The sequence below is a fragment of the Oryctolagus cuniculus genome, chromosome 2 (assembly GCF_051225735.1).
Source record: "Oryctolagus cuniculus isolate XC-2025 breed Fujian yellow rabbit chromosome 2, ASM5122573v1, whole genome shotgun sequence".
Classification (NCBI taxonomy): Eukaryota; Metazoa; Chordata; class Mammalia; order Lagomorpha; family Leporidae; genus Oryctolagus; species Oryctolagus cuniculus.
In genome coordinates, this window is record NC_142868.1 from 25695611 (window position 1) to 25718050 (window position 22440).

Here is a 22440-nt window from a genome sequence, read left to right on the forward strand (position 1 = left end):
GGAGTGGGCCACCCATATGTATACTGGCACTGCAGCTTAACCTGCCATGCCACAGTGCCTGCACTTGGTGTACATTTTTTTAATGTAAAGATAACTGAAGAACCAAAGATAACGATTCTCCAAGAATGGAACTATCTAGTGCCTCAAACAATTATATAGACAAGGATTGGAATTTTTCTATATAATTATGCCACTTTCAACATTCTACAAATATAAAATACCTTTGAAAATTGTAAAATGATAATATTTTGTGAATTTTAATTCAAAATTCAATTATTATGACATTTGCATTTTCAAAAGCATTGCACAAAATTGCATGCACATTAATTATAATACTTACTCATCTGGTCATAGAAAATTAGGTATAAGCCAGTTCAAATAAATCTAAATACCCTACAAAGCTGTGCTATTCAGATGTGAGAGCTGAATGCATGCTAATTACTTTCTGAAAAACTTTTCTTTTGTCAACTCAGCTGGTGGTATTTGGGGAGATGAAGGGAGCTGTATTGTACAGCAGTCCCAAGATATCCTCCATTCAGGATGCTACAGTTTCAGAAAGCCTAGTCCCTCAGGGCTTAAACTCTACCAGAGTCATAACCCATAAAACATGATCACTCAGTCATCACCGGGAAACCCCGGCCTTTTGATTCCCTTTTCCACTAGTAGAACTGGTCCTGCCAGCTCCTGCAGGGGCTTGTCTTGTGGATGTTTTAGGCTGTGCATTACATTGTTGTGACTCTTTGAGGTTCTTGCAGATGTATGATTAAAATGCTTCCTTTGGGCTTGGAAGACTATTGGTGCATGTCTAAAAAAATAGTGAGTTTCTGTATGGGCGTGCATGTATGTGGCAATATTATTTGTGTTATTCTTTTAAATAATTACACAGTTAAGACTTACTTGTGTGTGTAAACAAGGAAACCACTTGGATTTACATGTACTTTTGCTGAAAATTCAAGATCATATTTAGTCCTCCCCCTTACTTAAGTGTATTGGAATACTTAAGGAGACCAGCAAGGAAATGAATGTCAGGCCGCATGTGTAGCTTCCAATCAGTTAAAGCTCTGATCATTGGCTGCCCTCCATGATACCACTCCTACTCATGTTTCTAGTCTTTAGGTTATGCAGTTACACTGGATACCTGGATGCACCCTGTGCTCTGGCCTCCATTTCTTTCTCAAGGGTGTAATTTTTAATGTCCACATGCCTTTGCATAGTTGGGTTCCTCCCTCTGAAGAGTATTTCACCCATACTGGTTTGGAAAACCTAAAACAATAACAATCACCAGCATGAACTAAGAGGTTACTCTGTGTCAGGCACAATGCCAGCAAGTGTAACCTCCAGTTTCTTAATCCATCCACACAAAGGAATATGGACTTACATATCATTCTTCTCTCTTTTTTAAAAAAGATTTACTTATATTTTGAAAACCAGAGCAGGAAAGTCAGAGATCTTCCATCTGCTGGTTCACTCCCCAAATGCTAGCAACACCCAGGACTAGGCCAGGCCAAAGCCAAGAGCCAGGAACTCCATCTGGGTCTCCCATCTGGGTGGCAGGAGCCCAGGTATTTTGGCTATCATGGGTTGCATCCTAGGAGCATTTTTAGCGTGGAGATGGCTAACAAAGCAGAGGCAGGGACAGCATTTTGGCACAGCAGGTTAACATGCTTACTGCTCTGCTACTGACTCACCTTCCTTCTAATGCACCTGGGAAAGAAGCAGATGATAGCCCAAGTGCTTGGGCCCCTATCGTGGGCACGGGAGACAAGAACGGAGATCTTGGCTCCTAGCTTCACAATAGCTAGGAGCTGTTGTAGCCGTTTGGGGAGTAAACCAGTAGATGGAAGATATTTCTTTCTCTTCCTCTCTCTTTGTAACTCTGTGTTTTAAATAAAGAAATTTTAATAAAAAAGAGAGAAAGCAAGTGACCCAGCCAGCAAGCAGAGGCAGAACTCAACTCCAGGTTCTTCAGTATGGATGGGGGCATCCGAGCGGTAGCTTACCCTACGGCACCACAATTCTCACCTCATAGAGAAATAGTTTCCATATATAATAGGTAAGAAAACTGAGGTTTGGAGAAGTAGAAAGAGGCCAAGTTCAGTGAGGACTGACTGAAGTGGGATATGCCCATTGTAGCGTGTTCTGATGGATTCTGATTCAGGTCTGAGTATTACAAGAGAGTGGTTCTGCGTCTTCCTGGATGAACTCCTCGGTGTCCACAGTCACTCACTAAAGATTGAATGAAGGAGTGAATGGTTAGGAAAGGCCATTCATGTTTTTCACCTGAACACAAGCGCTCCCTTCTCCCATTCTTCCCTCTACTCTATTTTTATCCCCCTTTGTATATGACTGTTAATCATTATTACCTTCCTAAAGACATCAATCTATTTTATCTGAAGAAATAATTCATTATTTTAATTAAAAGCCAAGTAAGTGTAACGCCACAGGAAAAAGAATTGATCATTCAAATTCCATAAATATTAGTAAATTTAATGGTAGGAACAGAAGTATAGAAACATTTATAACTCATACAGAAAGCAGAAAATTCTACCAGAATTTTCTAAAAATTTGAAGACAGGAAATCAGAAAAAATATACATTGCATTATAGGAAATAAAAGGAAATATGTACCAATCAAGAAATCAGTTGTACTGATTTACCATAGAAGAAAACAAGTGGAGAAATAAAAAGTAAATAAGGAAAAGAGAACAAACCAAAGAGGAAGAAAAAATTCAGAAAAAGAAGAAGAAAGATTTGGGAAACATGGATTAATTGTAAAAGAATAAAACATTGAAAGCAGCATATCAATGAAAACCATGGACACTGAAAGATTTTAAAACACAATATAAAATAAAACTAGGAAGGAAAAAACAACAATGCAGGTGAAGTAAAGAACTTTATTTATGAGTTAATTTCATTTTATTCTTAGAAAAGCCTTTCAGGTAAAATGGCTTCAAAGAAACAAACAGTGGGTTAAGCTATGCTGATTTGGGTACATTGTATTTTTTAAGAACTTTTTTTTTTGGACAGGCAGAGTTAGTGAGAGAGAGAGAGACGAACAGTGCTTTTGAGAGCAAGATCATGGCTGAAGCATTAATGTGGAATATGCATTTAGAAACAAAAAGGCAGTGCCTAGAGAATGCAATTGAACCATTATGGAAGACAGTATGGAGATTCCTCAGAAATCTGAAAATAGATCTTCCATATGATCCAGCTATGCCTCTCCTGGGAATTTACTCAAAAGAAATGAAATCAGCATATGAAAGAATCATCTGCACTTGCATGCTTATAGCAGCTGAATTCACAATAGCTAAGGTATGAAATCAACCCAGATGTCCATCAACTGATGACTGGGTAAAGGAAATGTGGTATATATACACTATGGAATACTACTCAGCCATAAAAGAGAATGACATCCTGTCTTGCACAACAAAATGGATGCAACTGGGGACCATTATGCTTGGTGAAATAAGTCAGTCCCAAAAAGACAAATATCATATATTTTTTTTCTGATTCATGGTAATTAATTTATGGAGTACAAACAAAGTATAGTAGTAAAATTGATATTGATAATAATTGATTATTATTTATAGCCCTTGTCTATACACCTGAGTAACAGTGGTTTTTCTACTTACTGCTTGATGAACTATTTAGTGGAGTATTAAACTTGTGATTGTAAAGTCAATTGAATTTATTTCATTGCAAAAATTAAAAGAAAAGTAAGAAAGGAAAGAGGACGGATGGTGGGAATGAGGGAGGGAGGGAAGATAAGGTGGGAAATATCATTATGTTCTTAAAACTGCATATGTAAAATACATGAAATCCATTCCCTTTTAATAAATAATTTTTAAAAAAGGATAAAAATCGGAATATCCCTCCTGACCACACTCTCCACAAGGATAACCATAAAATTCATTAATCTGCTATTTCTGAGACTGTAAGGATCATTTAACATAGATTTTTCCTTATGTGGAGTGCCTGGAGCATAGAACAAATGTTTGCTGAATTAGTCATGGAATTCTAAGAGTGGAGAGAGAAATTAGTGATCAACAAATCTGGTTTTAGATTGTGCTTGCATCCCTCAACACTGTTTAAAAGGCTTATCTCTGCTTGAGGAATCCCAGTAACAAAATCCAGAGGTAGCTCACTATACTCGGGGACATTTTTAACGTTCTTGTTTTTGCTTTTATTGAGAAAAACAAATCTTGGATTCTGTAACTTGAATCTATCTCTCCTGGTTTTTCTCTATGGTAAATCACAAAATAATTTCTATTCCTTTTCAAACAAAAGTATTACAGTCCTAAACAGAGACAGAATGATGCCATAATGTCTAGATATATAGTGCCTTTCTCTCTCTCTCTTTCTCTTTCTATATATATATATGTATGTGTGTGTGTGTGTGTGTGTGTGTTTATAGCCATAGATTTTTGGTTACAAGGTCATTTAGTATTTTGATTATTCTTGTGTTTTTATTCAATGAAAAATACAATAAGGAACTCAAGATGGGTTCCTACAGTTTATAATCTTATATCTGATTAGCTTAAAGAACCTAAAAGTCTATTTAAAGACCAATAGAAGACAAAGAGATCCAATTTAAAACTGCATATGGCTTTAACCCATATTTGTACATAACAAAAAGTGTGGCTCGGATGGTATATAGTCTGTAAATAAAATAAATACAAGTTTGTATAAAATAATTAATCAAAACATTTGAAGAAGAGGTTTCAGGCTTTTTATTTTTGATTGAGAATATATTTAATTTGAATTGGGTGCCAGATAGGAATCTTAACCTAAGACGCCCATTCATCATTTTAGCAAATTCAGCACTAATGTATGAGTGGAATGTCAATCTTTGGATTTGATTATTGTTTATAGCCCTTGTCTATGTTCCCTCTGAACAGTGGTCTTTCTACTTTGTACCTGTTGAACAATTTATTTAGTGGGGCATTAAGCTTTTGACTATAAAGTAGGTTGAAAATGTGTTATCTCAGAAAGAAAAGGGAGGAAGGAAAGAAGGAGGGAGGAAGGAAAAGTATTATATTCTTAGAATTGTATCTATCAACTAAGTTATATCTGTTCTTTGTGTAGTAACAAAAATGTAATTAAAATATATAATATCTTTAAGTGAATAATAGTCAATGGGAGCAAGAGAAAAAGCAAAATAACAACTGTTTTCTCAATACAAATTAGTCGCCTTGACAAATATGAACTCATATTTGCAAAATTGTCAAGTAAGATTGAAAGATGCATAAGGCATGTGCTGTCATATCTGAACTTTCTCTAATAAAAGTTACTACACAGTGACTTCTTCACCTATGTGAACTCTCACTCAAGGCCAAATTGCTGTCAACTTCCTTTGGTGAGTCCTATTTATGAGGGGATTATGGCACTCTCAGAGGCCCTACACATCTGACTTGCAATGAGTGCCCACACAAAATATATGATTTTTCTAGCACTGTGGAATTTAATTAATTTTCTGGCAGAGAATACTTTTTATGCTACATGCCTTTTCTCTGACCCTACCCAAGATTTCCATTTTCAAATGTGCTTCATATATTATGAACCTATATAATATTAATGAAGGTCTTCCATATGGTAATTATAGTGCTTGACTTTATAACCTGAAAAGCTCCAGTGCCTACATAAATTCTCTCTCTAAAACCAAATGTTACTTTGTAAATTGCACACATACTTGCACCCTCTTCTCTTGCTCTGTTGACCTTCAGTTTCTAAAGCAATGCTCTAGGTATTTGATTATATTTATGATTCTTAGGCAATCTTTTAAATGAGGATTCTGTATCTGCTTTGTATATTACTGCTATTGAAGGTGTACGAAGGTACTTTAAAAAGTTCATGGAAGCCGGCGCCGCGGCTCACTAGGCTAATCCTCCGCCTTGCGGCGCCGGTACACCGGGTTCTAGTCCCGGTCGGGGCGCCGGATTCTGTCCCGGTTGCCCCTCTTCCAGGCCAGCTCTCTGCTGTGGCCAGGGAGTGCAGTGGAGGATGGCCCAAGTGCTTGGCCCTGCACCCCATGGAAGACCAGGATAAGTACCTGGTTCCTGCCATCGGATCAGCGTGGTGCGCCAGCCGCGGCGGCCATTGGAGGGTGAACCAGCGGCAAAGGAAGACCTTTCTCTCTGTCTCTCTCTCTCACTGTCCACTCTGCCTATCAAAAAAATAAAAAATAAATAAATAAAAAGTTCATGGAAAATGCAGGTTATAAAGAACAATTCATGGATTTCAAATGTTTTTGTATCGAAACAAACATCTTCAATTCTATTTTCCATGAATGTTTGAAGTACCCTCATATGCCATGTGCAACACATCTAATTTAATACTTCTTAGTATCCTAGGAAAAGGGGAGTGAAAATCGAGAGAGATGAGTTAATTACCTCTTCTCTTAGGATCTTACTAATTATACTAAAATTTGAGATTTGGACTAGTCTGTCCTTAGAAGTAACTTCTGACTTTCTGCAGAACATGGAAAATTAGAAGTTTTAGGAATTGGAGTTTTGTTCTAGGCTTACCCAAAAACCATATTTAGCCTCTCAGACATGATTTCCTCCTCTGTGAAACAGGGCTGCTGAGCTAGCTGGTATAATATCTGTGGTGATAATATTCATTGACTTCTTTTTTCTCCTGGAACTATCTCTTGAGAAGGATTCCAAGACCTTGCTTTAATTCAGTGGCATGAAATGCTGGGATCATTTCATCAGCTACCTTTTATGTCATAGACTTGCTCCACAAATGGTGAGATTGCTTCTCATCGCAAAAGAAAAATTTTGGTGATTATTGTAATTCTGATCTGTTTCATTTTTCTAATTTGATGTATATACAGATGCTTCTTGTGCTTAAAAATATGTGAATCTACGAAAGCATTCTGTGCTCCTGAGGAAGACAGGCTGAAGATAGAACAGCTACTTGAGATATTTGTAGCACTTCTCAATGCATAAGAGAGATGAAGGATTTGACATGTCCTTTGTGATTCTTAGCAGCTGTACAAATGGCAGTAAGATTACATGGGAAAAAATTACCTTCACATAAAGATGAAATGTTTTACCATAAGATGTGCTCAATAAAAGCTTGTCCATAGAACAGTCTGTGTTATGAAATCGCTATCACTTTGAAGATGTTAAAATTTAGGGTGCATGACAATTTCTCAAGGCCATTGTTAAAGGAATTAATTTTTAAGATAGCAAGTTAGACTACATGAATTTCATTGCTATTAGTCTGTGATTCCATACCATCAGACATAATAATAACAACAGTTCTGTACTGGGATTTGGTGACATAATTATCAAAGATTTCATTGGAATTGGTGATGGGAAATTTTTGACAGAAGTCATCTAGTTGTTAGCCAACATTGTACTTAGTGTTCTAGCAGAATGCTGTTATCTTACCAAAATTAATCCTCTGAGGAGACGGTGACTAATTTTCATCTGTGGAATCACCACTTTATTGTTACCTATAGAGTGCTTTCCCTACCTTTTTTGAATGCTATTTATCTATTGAATTATAACAGTCCATAATAAATGTTATAGCAATGATGACTTATAAAAGTAATTTAATAATTGATCGTTTTTACCTTATTAAGGTGTGAAACGAAGTATTCTGAGAATCATAAATTCTTTTACCTGTAAGAAGTATGAAAATTCCTCATTTTGAAATCCAGTTAAGAAAAAACTAACTTTTCCAAGGTCATTCAATTAATGAGAGAGTTCTGATCCTGACATCCTGAAACCTAGTCTGAAGTAACCAAATTTATTACAGTAGCTTGCTTCAAAGTATAGATCTTGGTGAGTTGATGCTTTGTTTTGCATCTTTGGATGCACTACTAGTCTTGAATCAGCAGGATGAAATAGGAAAGCAAACAAACAATTTTGTATGGAAGAAGCAGAAAAACACTGGGTAGCATGCCCTGCTGTGCTCCTGGAGGAGCCTGGAGGTCGAGATCCCTTTGTAAAATTTGACATTACAAACATTTTCTGTAACCTAACAAGTACCACTAGGAATGAAACCAGTAAAAATATATTCCAACTGAAAAATCAGTTTATTTATTGTGAACTTAGCACTACCATCTTGTGGCTCTGGACTCCACAGAATGCAACACCCTCAGAAGTTTCAGTAAACAAATTAAAGCATGTTACCAAAGATTTCCAATCATAAACATTAATCTAAGTCAACCATCATTATTTAAACCTATCTGTCCACTCTAATGAGGACAACAGATGTCAAATAAAAAAATAGAACATCCAACTTGAAGAGAATTGTTCACACAGTTACACTAGCTGATTGTAGTGACTTATTAGGTCAGCGACAGGCAAAAGATGTCCTTAGACACCAGTAATACATATTTCTCAGAATTTTAATTCTTTGTGATCCTTGTGGAATATGGCAACATGATAAGCCAATGAAGAAAATATTTTTAAAACTACAAAGAAGTGGATATTTAATTTTGAAATCATGACACTTTTGTAAGGATAGTGGAAAGCTTTGCCAGAATGCTAAAGTTTTACTAATCTCTAAATTTATCATGAGAGCAAAAAGTGAGGTTGGGAGGAATGACTGCTTTACCTGAGTGCAATGAATTATTTAGTGTTTTTCAAGAAAACACCCTATTATTAATGAATCTTCTCTTATTTTTAAGTTGGTTATCAAAAATAAATTATATGTTGTGCTTCTTTGGTATATATTATTATGCATGGTTTACAGGTCTTTTATTTTATATCCATAAGACATTTTCTTCCATACTGAAGTTCTAGTTTTATTGAAGGAATCAGTGTAGAAGTAAGTTTCAGCCAACATATTAATTTACTTTACTGCCAACTCTGCTGGATCATATTAGGCTAGAAGAGAATATCCAAATAGTTTTGGCTTTAGTATGAGTGAGCAACGAAGCAGGAATCATTTGGAGTATGTTTGTGACATTTGAACTTGGAGAAAATTGTGATTATGCTTCAGAGACTGAGAATATATGCTAAATTATGATAGGTAGAGGATATTTCTAGGGAGAAGGAGAGGGAAGTGGTAGATTCAAATCAGACAGAGCAAACAACAATGTGCATGTGACTAACCACTGAGGAAGGAGGCTAATATAATTCCCTTGTAGTTGGCTACTTCACTAGTAAGTCAGATTTTTCTTGCATGACAAGACAAGCAAGTAAAATGGGAACACTGGGAACTAAGAATGTGCTCTAGGTGAAATAGAACCAAGGGTTGATCTACAGGTGTCTCAAATAGTTAACTGTGCAGATAGGCCCTTCTTTGCCATGGGTATGTGCGTGATATGTGAACATAGCAACCTATCACATACATTTCAAAGAAAACAGGATCTGCATATGGCCTCTGAGGTGCACTCAGTAGTCTTCTTGGGATATAATATAGCTCAAAGAAACACATTCACATCTAGATGAGAATTCATAACTTCTGAAGCTATAAAGCATAACTGTAGAAAATGAAACATATTTTAGGTGATAAAATTCTCCTTAACAAACCTCTTTTAGTTTTCAGAGGAATTTGGTATCATTTATGAGAAAAAAAAAATCTTTGTGTGTTTTTGGCAAAGCACTTTAAAATTTTGATAATATTTTAACACAATAAATTAGTTCAATCTGGAAAGTGTGATGACTTATAACTGAAATAAATTATTATGGGTCATAATACATTTAAAAATGTACTATTTTTGTCATTTAAGCACAATTTTAGTATTTAACTAAATTAATCAAGAAAAGTAAGTTAACCACTTCTTACAGTGAACAACTGCTATATTGAAATGGTGACTAGAAGAGATAAAAATCTAATTGTTTCTCTACAACTTTAGTAATACTTATTAAGAAAAATATATAATCCCAGTGAGAGTCAAGTTGGGAATTGATAATTTCTTTTTTTTCTTTTTTTTTTTTTTTTTTACAGAGGATCAGTTTAGTATGTATTAAGTAAGGATTTCAACAGTTTGCACCCCCATAGAAACACAAAGTGAAATATATTGTTTGAGTACTCGTTATAGCATTAAATCTCAATGTACAGCACATTAAGGATAGAGATCCTACATGAGGAGTAAGCGCACAGTGACTCCTGTTGTTGACTTTACCAATTGACACTCCTGTCTATGGCATCAGTAATCTCCCTATGCTCCAGTCATGAGTTTCCAAGGCTATGGAAGCCCTCTGAGTTCTCCGACTCTTATCTTGTTTAGACAAGGTCATAGTCAAAGTGGAGGTTCTCTCCTCCCTTCAGAGAAAGGTACCTCCTTCTTTGATGACCTGTTCTTTCCACTGGGATCTCACTCGCAGAGATCTTTTGCCAGAGTGTCTTGGCTTTCCATGCCTGAAATACTCTCATGAGCTTTTCAGCCAGCTCCGAATGCCTTTAGGGCTGATTCTGAGGCCAGACTGCTATTTAGGACATCTGCCATTCTATGAGTCTGCTGAGTATCTCACTTCCCATGTTGGATCACTCTCCCCTTTATTTACTCCATCGGTTAGCGTTAGCAGGTACTAGACTTGTCTATGTGCTCCCTTTGACTCCCAGTCCCTCCACCATGACCAACTGTGAACTGAAACTGATCACCTGGAACAGTGAGATGGCATTGGTACATGCCACCTCGATGGGATTGAATTGGAATCCCCTGGTATGCTTCCAACTCCACCACTTGGGGCAAGTCAGCCTGAGCATGTCCCAAATTATACATCTCTTCCATCATCATTTTAAAAAAAATCATCTATTATTTTTCACTTTATGTTTCTGTGTGGGAGCAAACTGTTGAAATCCATACTTGATGTATACTAAGCTGATCTTCTGTATATTAAGATAATCAAAAATGAATCTTGATGTGAATGGAAGGGGAGAGGGAGTGGGAAAGGGGAGGGTTGTGGGTGGGAGGGACGGTATGGGGGGGAAGCCATTGTAATCCATAAGTCGTACTTTGGAAATTTATATGCATTAAATAAAAGTTAAAAAAAAAAGAAAAATATATAAACAGAAATACCATAAAATATTTTACTAATAAAATATTTTCAAATATAGTTTTATTTGACAAACATTTTATTTTAATGTAACTAATAAGCCAAGGTAAACTGTACTTCAAAAAGATACCAGTTATTTGAAGGTTTATTGCACTTTGAAGGAAAAAGGAGCATGCATGTTTTCAAAAACTCGAGGTTCAAAACAACAGATAAGCAAAATTAAATGTTTGGAAAGATTAAGAAAGCATTGAATCATCTACAGTTTGGTATAAAATCATTAACATTTTCCAAAAACGTTATAATTCAGGCATGACAGTGATGTTTGAATTTATGATTAGCTTTTACCTGCAACTGTAGTTTATTTATGAGATCCAATAATGACTTTTTGACGTTTGCTCATAAATTGAGGGGCACTAAAAGAGTATTTTAGCAATATGGGCTTCTTTTTTTAAGCCAATGATTTTTTTAAAATAGCTATGATAATTCAAACTGGTTTACACTAAGGCAGTATGTGACATATATAGCACCATTAGTAATTAAAGTGATAATTTATTTTCTGGGATCTCATAAAGTCCCAGTATCATAGCTATAAGTTATTTTGTTTTATTGGATGAGTTACATATTTTTAGTAAAAACTGGAATTAAAAATTATAACTACTACTTACTATTTTTGGGAAAAGAAAACCATAAACAAGTATTATTAAGTCATGGACTTCTCTTTGGCATGACTATAGTTTATATTAAAGTATGGTTTCTGAAATTGCATGAATATTACATTTATATATAAATGTCTGTATTTTTCTTTCAGAAGTCCAATGGCATCAAATCAATTTTTAAGTGTTTGTGGGTCACTTTAGTGCCTGTGACCATGACACCTAAGGATTTACCTCATTGCTAAATGAAACTGAGACACTTAAACTGCAAATGGAAGTTGTATTTTAATAGTCTAACCAACTGTAAATATGTGCCTAAATCTCTTTTAGTAAGTGGTTGTTATTTATTTGCCTCTCTTACTTCAAGCAGTTGAAAGCTTTTGTTTTGTTGTTGTTTTTGCAGCAGTCTTAAGTGAAAGGGGTTATAGACTTAATGAGTAATTGGTGGAGAAAGAAAATACTTTCAGTGAATGTCCACCTATTGCATTTTGGTAGATAGTTTAACCACTCCATGTTCTATCTCTTAGTGATTGTCTAGTAACCTACATCAAGTTCCCAACACTTTATGCAGACACTATAAGATGATTTGAAGTGGAAGGGAAAAGAGGACGGTAAAGAGGGGAGGAAGATTTACCAGCAATTTATAAAAGAATCAGCTTCCCAACATAATTTGGAGATGCTATAGCAAAGCAGAGAAAGCATGAAGAATGCATGCAAAGGAAAAAAAATGGAAGTGAAAAAATGGACCTCTCTGTAGTTGGGCTTAATGCAAGTATGAATGAATCAGAAAATGAGGATTGGCTGTGTCTAGATTGTGGAATAGGGATCTATCTGGACACACTGGTAAGCCAGACAAATCCTAAATAAATAAACTGCCTTGTAAATTACTTCCTACTGCTTACTGTGAGTGGTACTTGTTTGGCATAGCCACTTTTTAAGAATTGTCCTGTAGGCCAGTGCCGTGGCTCGCTTGGCTAATCCTCCTCCTGCGGCGCCAGCATCCTGGGTTCTAGTCCCGGTCGGGGCGCAGGATTCTGTCCCGGTTGCCCCTCTTCCAGGCCAGCTCTCTGCTGTGGCACAGGAAGGCAGTGGAGGATGGCCCAAGTAATTGGGCCCTGCACCCGCATGGGAGACCAGGAGAAGCACCTGGCTCCTGCCAGCGGATCAGCGTGGTGCGCCAGCTGTAGTGGCCAGTTGGGGGGTGAACCAACGGAAGGAAGACCTTTCTCTCTGTCTCTTTCTCTCACTATCTAACTCTTGCCTGTCCAAAAAAAAAAAAAAAAAAAATTGTGCTGTAGAGGACTCTTACACAATAATTGTGGGCAAGATCAGGGAGATAAATTATAGGATGCATTTCATGCTAAATGTTAGAACGATCACTACATATATCATTGCTTTTTTTCAAGATTTGCAAAAGTGAATTGAGTGTAGAAACTTTGTAAATATGGATAAGTAGAAATGATATAGACATTAGAATTAAATGAAGAGCTGTTAATAATCAATTACTAATCAAAATATTACTTATCTTCCTTTACATATTATTTTCTCTCCGAGGATGTCCATGGATATTATTGGTACCAATTAACATTAGCTATGAAGGGGCCCCTTCTACTTCTCATGTGACTATTTGTTATGTTCACCTGTTTTACACAACATGAAGTAAGAAATGTTAATAGGAACATAAATGCAACAAAAAGGTCTCTGCTGACCTGAGGAAACGTGAAAAAAATCAATTTTGGAAAAGTTTTAATCTGAGTAAACTGTATTAGCTCTCTTTCAATACAGAATTTAAATTTTAAAGTTGATTCCATTAGTCTAAAATGAACAAAGAAGAAAAGAAGTCATAGATGTTGTTTGACACTGAAAAGAAAATATGTGGATTTATTGGTCTTTGAGGTGGACTATTTTCTCTTTCAACAGCAAAACTCTTGCTAAATGAATAGTCACACATTATTTCCTTTATGGAAGCATTTACGTGTATAAAGCACTGGCTATGTTCTTAATAAGCCTGTTTTAAATTAATGAGTGTCATTCACATTATATCTTGCTAAAATGATTTAAAATGCCTTTCAAAAATGTGTCATAAAATTCTGACACTTAGTCATAGTTTTATTATGTTCAAAATATATAAAAGTCTACCAAAAAAACTGCAGTCCTTTTTGCCTTGATGTATTGCTCTTATTACTCAAAAATATAAAATTGGTGATTGTTTCCTACATATGAGTATTTTCAATTGATACAGGCTTCAGTGGCAGAAAACTTAGCTATTAGTGTACTGAACTGGTACCATCTCGATGCCTTCATGGGCATCTTTCTGCTGGAACAAAGCCACCTCATCTCACCAGCTTTAGTAGGTCTGAATGTATTATCCATTGCTGCTTTGGCAGAACATGTCCAGACAGTGTTGTTTCCAATATTATCTGAGTAACTCTAAAGCATTTCCTTTTACACACTTAATCTCCCTCATGCATCTTTGCACATACACAGCAATATTTTGCCTGTTGTGGTCATCTTTCTCTGCCTTTCGTCAATCAAGACTCACATTTTTTCTGCACACTTCTCTTGAACAAATGGGCATTAGTTCATGAATGCTCCAAGGAGAAACAGATTGAGTTGACTCCCTTCTTATATGTGAAAGACCACTAAGATTCCAAAGTGGAGATAATTTTTAGAGTTAAAAAATTCTTAAAATGCAGATGGGTCTTTAATTGATAGGGATTCAGGAAGTCCTATAAAATGATAGGGATATTTCGAGCCTTGTGATCAGGGAGCAGTTTCAAAGTGAAAACTGTTTGCAAAGGTGTATAAACTAGTCTTCTGTAAGTTGGAAAGTTTACCTTAACTCTCAAGTGATTTAACCTTCAGATAATTTAAAAGTTACAATACGAATATGAATGTGTACATGTGTGTATGTTTCTAGTTGAAGTAGAAGCATGATCAGTTTAAAATAGTTATCTTAAATAAGTGGAGGTGTTCACACTTCTGAGACTTTATTGAGATTCCTGAGATCACAACGGTTTGGATCTGGCTAGCAGCCCGGTTGCTCTTTATTTCTGCCAAAGTGGCAACATCTCATCTGAGCCTCCACCCTAAAGCTAAGAGATCTGCAGACCAAACTGCATTATCATCAATGTTCTAATCAGCCGAGCTACTCTGCTGCTTACATTTCAGGTGTTTTCCAATCATGAGAAGTGTGGAAAGTGAGACTCATTACAGCTGCTCTCAGGGTGAGAAACACAGAAAGAGTGTAACTTTGGTGCAGTAATGAAACCATCATGCAAAAGAAAAATCTCAGCTATTGGGCACTATATTGAGAAAACTATGCTAGGGGCTGACTTATGGATAATTCGGAATTTGGCCTAAATGTAATCAATCACAAAAAGGACTCCTCAGTATAAAATATCATGCCATATGTTGACCAAGCATATGTTTTGAGGTTTAAAGGTCATTGGAGATTTCACATTCCTTTCCAACTTTGACAAGTTGCTTTTCCTAATAATGTTGTTTTCTCAGTGATTGTATATGCTTTATATATAAGATATCTTTGCAAAAATTGTGGTAATTGATTTTATCTGACAATTAATAGTAGTGTGGAGTACTTCCTTTGAACTAGCCCTGTTCTAGGTGTTAGACTGAATGTATAATAATTTTAACCTGCTGCTGGTATCATTTATTTCCTTTTTATTTTTACTATTTCATTGCAAATGGAGTGCTTTGTATTCCTGAATATTTTCCCAGCTCATAGTTAGTAAGACATGTATATACTGTGTATTTTTATACTTACAAAATCTTCCTAATCTAAGTGGATTTCTGGAAAGGAGAGAGAGAAGAAACAGCACAACCAAGTACACTACCTCTTCTCCTTATTTCCAAAATAGTGTTTCAGGTCTGGGGAAACTTTGACATGAATTGAAGCCATTCTGTACTCCATAAGTAAGTCTGAATTCAGAAAATTACTCTGTATCTTATGAATCCTGGCAGTTTCAGAAGGACCATATTTTTCCATCGATTAACCAATTCAGGATAATTTCTAAATGTATTAGATACAAAATATAACTTTTCCACTTTAAATCTATGCCTTATCTTATCCTTTGATGTGTGTTTAGTAAATACTTGTATTTTGACTTTTAAAAATACTCCATTTCTTAATAATATTGAGTTGTCTGCACATTATCTTACCCCACTAAATGGTGTCGTGCTGAGGCTATGCTGTGCACTGGAGTTCATTTTCTCTAGGGCATGTCTCATTTATGGCTTTAGTTTTGCAATAGGGTAAATGACAGAGTGTATGAAATTCCTATAGCAGTAGCAGTTATATTTATTTGGAGATTCATTGCATTTCTCTTTTCATATTTTTTATATGAGGACCTCAAATGAACTTCTCTTCCCTCCCTAAAGTAGGTTGAAATAGCAGTACCTCATGTGCCTTTTCTGAGCTTGGATAGCAAAAATGGCAGTACTAGGAGCACCATCATATAATAGGAAGGTGTTGTACATGCATTTCCACTTACTCAGGAAATTCACACACAGACTAGAAAGTCCTTTGCTTTTCCCACATTTTATAGACAAAGTCCTTAGAATATTTTCCCCTTAATATTCTTCTCAGTTGTGATGAGTAGAGATACACTTTCCGATCCATGGCCTTAGATTTTCTTTCAGGGAAAGTGAGTGATATTCAGTTATTGCTATAAATTTTGCTTGAGTACTTGCTTTTTAATTCACATGTATGCCATTCTCTTTTTGCACAAAGGATTTGAGGCATGTTCTAGAATCCATAAGAAATGAATATATGTTAATGAGCCTATATCCAGTTATTTTAAATTAATTCCCAATTTGTTGGTTTATATTCTAATATGATTTGTAAGAACTTTTTGATATATTTAGTATGTGGTGTTTTTTGTTTGAAAGGCAGAGTGACAGAGAGAGAGAGTGAGAGAGATCTTTCATCTGCTGGTTCACTCACCAAGTTGTCACAATGGCTGGGCTGAGCCAGTTAAAAACCAGTTCAGAACTCCATCAGGATCTCCCACATGGGGGGGTGGGGGGCAGGGACGCAAGTATTGAACCAAAAACCATTGCATTCTCAGGTACATTAGCACTGCGCAAGACAGGAAGCAGAGTAGCCGGGAGTTGAACAATAATGCTCTATTTGGGATTCCGGTTTTACAAGCGGTGATTTAGCCCTCTGCAACACAATACAGGCCCCTAGTATGTAGTCTGTAAGGGAGAATCATTTATATATTAACTACACATGATTTTATGCAGAATAATAAATTATTATAGAAATTTTATGCAATCTAAATTTGCTTTTGTTGATCCTTATTCACAAATGGGAGGTAAAGTAGTTTGGGTCAACCAAAGCAAGCCAATATATGAATTGATTAAATAATCTACATTGCCATAATGCTGATTATATAGAAGAAAATCTTCAAAATCAGGCCCAGTTTTGTAAACGAATATGAAATTTAATTTATCCAGCATTTTGGAATGTGCAATAAATCTCTGTTATCTAAATAAATTAATTTTTTATTTGCTTGACTAGAGTATTTTATCAGGTTTCTGCATTTCCTGAAGCTATTCTTTCTGTAGAGGAATATCTATCTATCTATCTATCTATCCACACACATACATACACATATATATTGAGTCACCTTTTGCCATTTATTCAACACAAAAGATCTTCAAATTTCTGAGCATTTATTCCCTCACAAGAGATGTTATCTTACGGTGTCGAATCTTCCAATGTAAATTAGGTTCCCTCCTGATTCTCTACCAGCATTCCGAGAAATTAAAGAAAAGAAAGTACAGAACTTGCCAGCTGGAGACAGTCATGTTAAATATTTTGCCCTTCTGTGTTCTTGCATCTGTATCCTCCCATCAGAAACAAAATAATCCTGAAGTACTGTGATACTTCAAGAAGGAAATGTTTAGAGAGAAGGAAAAAAGTCTTGGTTTCTTAAGTTCCAAAGCAGCCCCACTAAGTTGTTATGCATGATCTTCATGCACAATCCGGACAAGATGGCCATTTTCATCTAGAAGTATTTCTGTGAGGTGAAAATGCATTTTATTCTTGGAATTTTTCAGCACAATGAATTTCCAGTGCCCACAGGATGATTTAGGTAGGTAACCTGGCCTTGTTAAACATGCTACACTGTTCTGACCGTCAACATTATAACTCATCAGACCTTCCAAAGCAAGAGCTGTTTAAATCAAAGGATTTTCATTGTGGATCCTTGAATGCCGCTGGCTAGATGTCAGCGCATGTAAGATGCTCTCCAAGTAATTGTAAAGCTCTGTTCTCCAATCAGCATATATTATTGCAAAGCTAGGAGTACACTGTCAGAATTTCTATTTAAGTTATAATGTAGTCATTTGAACTTTGAGTCACACATACTTAAATGTCTCTACTGGATTAAAAGCATCTTACATTCTTCTTCTCCCATAATGGTGTTCAGGACAAAAATACACTCTTTTGATTTACCTAATTATTCATCGGGGATAGCTATCATTGTTTTCATGATAGGATTTAATATCCACAAAGTGTTTCATGACAGTTTTAATGTGTTAGTCCCCAAATGCTTTAACTCTTAAAGAACAGGAAAAATTGGGAAGCCTTTGCATATGAGAGTAAAGGGAGAAATATAGACTTAAGTCTTTTGGTTGGTTGGTTTTACTCAGGGAGTATGATATGGATTGAATAAGCAGTGATTTTTTTTTCCTTCCAACTTTCAAGAGAAAATAGATGTAGGAAATCACATCTAGACTCTTTGTCACATTCAGCCCCATATAGTCATTAGTGGAAATAAAATGGGGAGGTGCCCTATGTTGAGACTGGGCCTGGTTGCAAATAGCAAAAATCTCCTCAGATCAGGAGTAAAATTACTGATAAGGCTGAAATGGTAATCTAGGTTATCAAAATTGTTTTCAAAGACAAAATCTTACTATTATTATGAGAGAACTTTGAAATGCAAGCTAAGATTCTCTATTTTAGTTTACCTTAGGAAACAAATTAGGCAACATATCAGTTGCTATGTGTCAATTTTCTTGCAAAATTATGGATCTGTTTAAGACTTAACATATCTATTTTCAAATTTGTTTTCTTCCTATGCTTTAGATATCTTTAAATTAACCAATGCAAATAAAATGTGGATATTTTAAAATATAAACACTTTTTCATAAAAATTATAATAGTTTAACAATATTTTAAACCCATATAAGTATCATGACTGAGAAGAATGTTCAATTACAAGAAGGGAGAGTAATGATTGACACTGAGAAAGAAAAAAAAAGGCTCTTATAAACAGAATTGATTTTTATCCTCTTGGTTTTTCACTTTGTATGAATTGTAATTTCAGACTGTACTTTCAAAACTAATCATAAAAGAGCCTAATAGCTAGCAATTGATATTTTCTCAAATTGGGTCAATAGAATTTCCTGCACATTTAGAATCAAGCTATTCTTATAGTGGTTATTATTCTCTTCAATGGACAGTCTGCATATGATGTCTTTCTGACTTTGTTCTCTCTGTTTAAAACTATAATTTATACTTTTGCATAAAAACCACATAGACTGTGACTAGAGGAAATATAGACAATTTGGTAAATTGAGGTGTGTCTTCAACTGTAGAAAACATTGAATATTATAAAAAATCATGGAATTCTATAGAAGCTCATAGATATATATCATGTATACCAATGACTGTGAGTTATATTTATCTATCTGTTACATATATTTACATACACAAACACACAACAGATTTCCAAATTTCATGGAAAAATAAAATTAAAAGAGAAGGTATTTTTCTGTGAACTTTTTGAAGTCTCCTCATATATTATATTTGAAATGAGCACTTTCACAATGACATTAACTATAAATAAATTAATACTTGCAAGGTTTCTGAACCAAATGTTTTGAGTAGCATATCTGAAACCTCATATATGAGTGGAGGTACCCATGCCTGCTGAGTTCAAACCTTTGTTGCCCAATCTGTAGACATCTTCCCAATTCAGGCACAGTTTGCAGACTCCTTTCCTGGAATGGTGTGATGTGACCTGCAGAGCTGTTTTCTGCATAACTCTATCAGAACCCATATCAAAGTTCAGACAGATCTGCACTGTGTACCCGACTCTTCCATGAGACTGACATCCCTGTGAACAGAGGGCATAGTACCTGCTTCACTCAAAACTCAGTGTCTTGTACTTCCAAGAGTTCCAGTATATGTATTTGAAGAATGGACATAGTTCCTTGATTTCATTAAAAATGTCTCCTGAAAAGCCAAATATCAAACACAACAACACTATTCTCCATGTTTTCTCCACTGTACTTAAAATTGTTTATTTTGCAAATATTTGTTGGACACTGTGTTCCAAATATTGTTTCTCTTTCAGGAGGAAGATAAGATGAACTATATGGTTTCTTTATAGTATAAAAAAAATCAGGATTCCTGTTGTGGTTTTGATTAACTTTTCCCTGATGTCTAATAATGTGGAGTATTTTTTTCATATATTTTCATATATTTGTTGGGCATTTGTGTTTTTTCTTCTTTTGAGAACTGTCTATTGAGGTCCTTTGCCCATTTTTTAAAGAGTTATTTATTTATTTGAAAGTCAAAGTTAGTTCACTCCCAAAGTGGCCACAATGGCTAGGGTTGGATCGGGCCAAAGGCAGGAGCCAGGAGTTTCATCCAGGTCTTCCATATGGGTGCAGGGGCCAAGGACTTGGGCCATCTTCCATTGCATTCCCAGACACATTAGCAGGGAGCTTGATTGGAAGTGGAACAGCAGGGACTCTAATTGGTGCCCATATCGGTGCCTGTTTCTTGACTACTTTTGTTGTTGTTGTTTAAGTTGCTGATATTCTGTTAATCCTTTGTCAGGCAGTTTGCAAATATTTTTCCCTATTCTCTTGGTTGTCTCTTCACTCTTCATTTTTTCCTTTGCTGTGTGGAAGCTCCTGAGTTTAACATAAGTCCATTTGTTTAGTTCTGCTTTTGCTGCCTGTGCTTTGGAGGTCTTCTTCAAGAAGTCGTCCCCTGCACCAATGTCTTGGAGTATTTCCCCTACATTTTCTTCCAGCAACGCTATAGTCTCTGGTCTTAAATTTAGGTCTTTTATCCATCTTGAGTTCATTTTTGTGTATGGTGAGATGTATGGTTTTAACTTTGTTCTTCAACATGTAGACATCCAGTTTTGACAGCACCATTTATTGAAGAAATTATTCTTATTTCAATTATTTTTCTGAGCACTTTTGTCAAAAATCAGTTATTTGTATGTATGTGGATTGACTTATGGGCTTTCTATTCTGTTCCATTGATCTATGTGTAAGATTTTATACTACCGAGCTGCTTTAATTACTATAGCTTTGTAGTAACCTTTGAATTCAGGTATTGTAATGCCTCCAGCTTAGATTCCTTTAGAAGAAATGAAAAGTAATAATGCAAAAATGATTTTAAAGGACTATAAATATATAAAATATATATCAGAGAATAATAATTATAATTAAATAATAATAATGAAAAACACTGTAGTACAGTCTTCAGGTCAGGATTGGAGAGATCTTGATGAGGGAAGCACAGGAACAGAATCTTCTTACTTCTCTCCTGTTTTAATCTCCTGAAATAAACTGTAAACCTCATGTTTACTACCCCTTAACTACTACACACATTATTATGCATACTTTTTTGGACACAAAGAATATTGTATTTTTTGAATCAGGGATTTTGAAAGGATAGTTAAGTTCACTTGGTAGTTCCTTTAATTCAGTCTTGATAAAGAATTGCCTCACACTTTTCTGCTTGCATGTCTCTGTGTGAATAAGAATATCACCCAGGATACAATAATTCTCATTAAATGTTGGAAAACTGAAACTGACATGTTTTACACTCTACTGTAGCAAAAGATACCTCCAAGTTTCTCAATAACATGTGGACCTACCTCTACACCTCTACTTCCTATCCCTGGCTTTAATTTTTCTCTTCTCTCATTTGTATATTCCTATTCTTATATTAACATCCACACATGTTACCTCTTTCCATGAATTTATAAGTGTCAGAATCCTGCATGAAATTGTAATCCCCCTTCTCTTTGTAACATTTTTGTATGCATGTCTGTCAGAGAATATTTTCTGAGAGCCTGTTTTGTTTAAAGCACAGAGCCAGGAACAAAGCAGCATCTCAGCTCTAGAGACATGGCTGTTGTAGGCCAGAATGCAGGGCATGCGTGTGCTGGTTATTTACAGCCAGGGACCATTCTGAATGCTCCATGCCCTTGCTGCACCTAAGTGTTAAATATTTTGAATGTCAACCTTACCCGTTGCATTAGGAACCCCTGGGAACTTTCAGACTCCTCACTCATCTATCTTTTCTTGAAACTAAGCTGTTGCACCTATGTGGTAAATTCCTAGATAAGAAAGAAGCCTAGTTTTGTCCCACTTTTCTCTCAAAGCTCCCCAGAGGAGTATGCGTTGCTGTTCTGTGGAATCTTTATGAAGAATGCATTGGAAACGACTTAGGCATCTTGTTGGCTACCCTGAGTAGAGCAGAGTGTTTGTTTGGTTCTATTCAGAAGAGGTCCACGATTTGATAAGAATTGCTGGAGGAGGTTTCCAGGATGGCAAGCCTCCTCTTCAGCTTCATCCTGAAAAGTGCATATCACTTCAAAGTCTCATAAATCTAAGACTGCTTGGGAAGAAAGACAGGCAATAAGAAAGATGGAGAGGAGAGAAAAGGAACAAAAGACAGAGAAAGGGAGAGAGAGAGAGAGAGAGAATCCCTGTAGCTGAAAATTTTAAAAGAAATGCATGATTGCAAATCATCTTACCTCTTACCTA

At 35.7% G+C, this 22440-nt stretch overlaps 1 protein-coding gene across 8 annotated transcripts in view; it reads left to right on the forward strand.

The window, feature by feature from the left end:
• Positions 1-22440, forward strand: part of PCDH7 (protocadherin 7) — a 439164-nt gene that overhangs the window by 236554 nt on the left and 180170 nt on the right. The window lies entirely within an intron of this gene.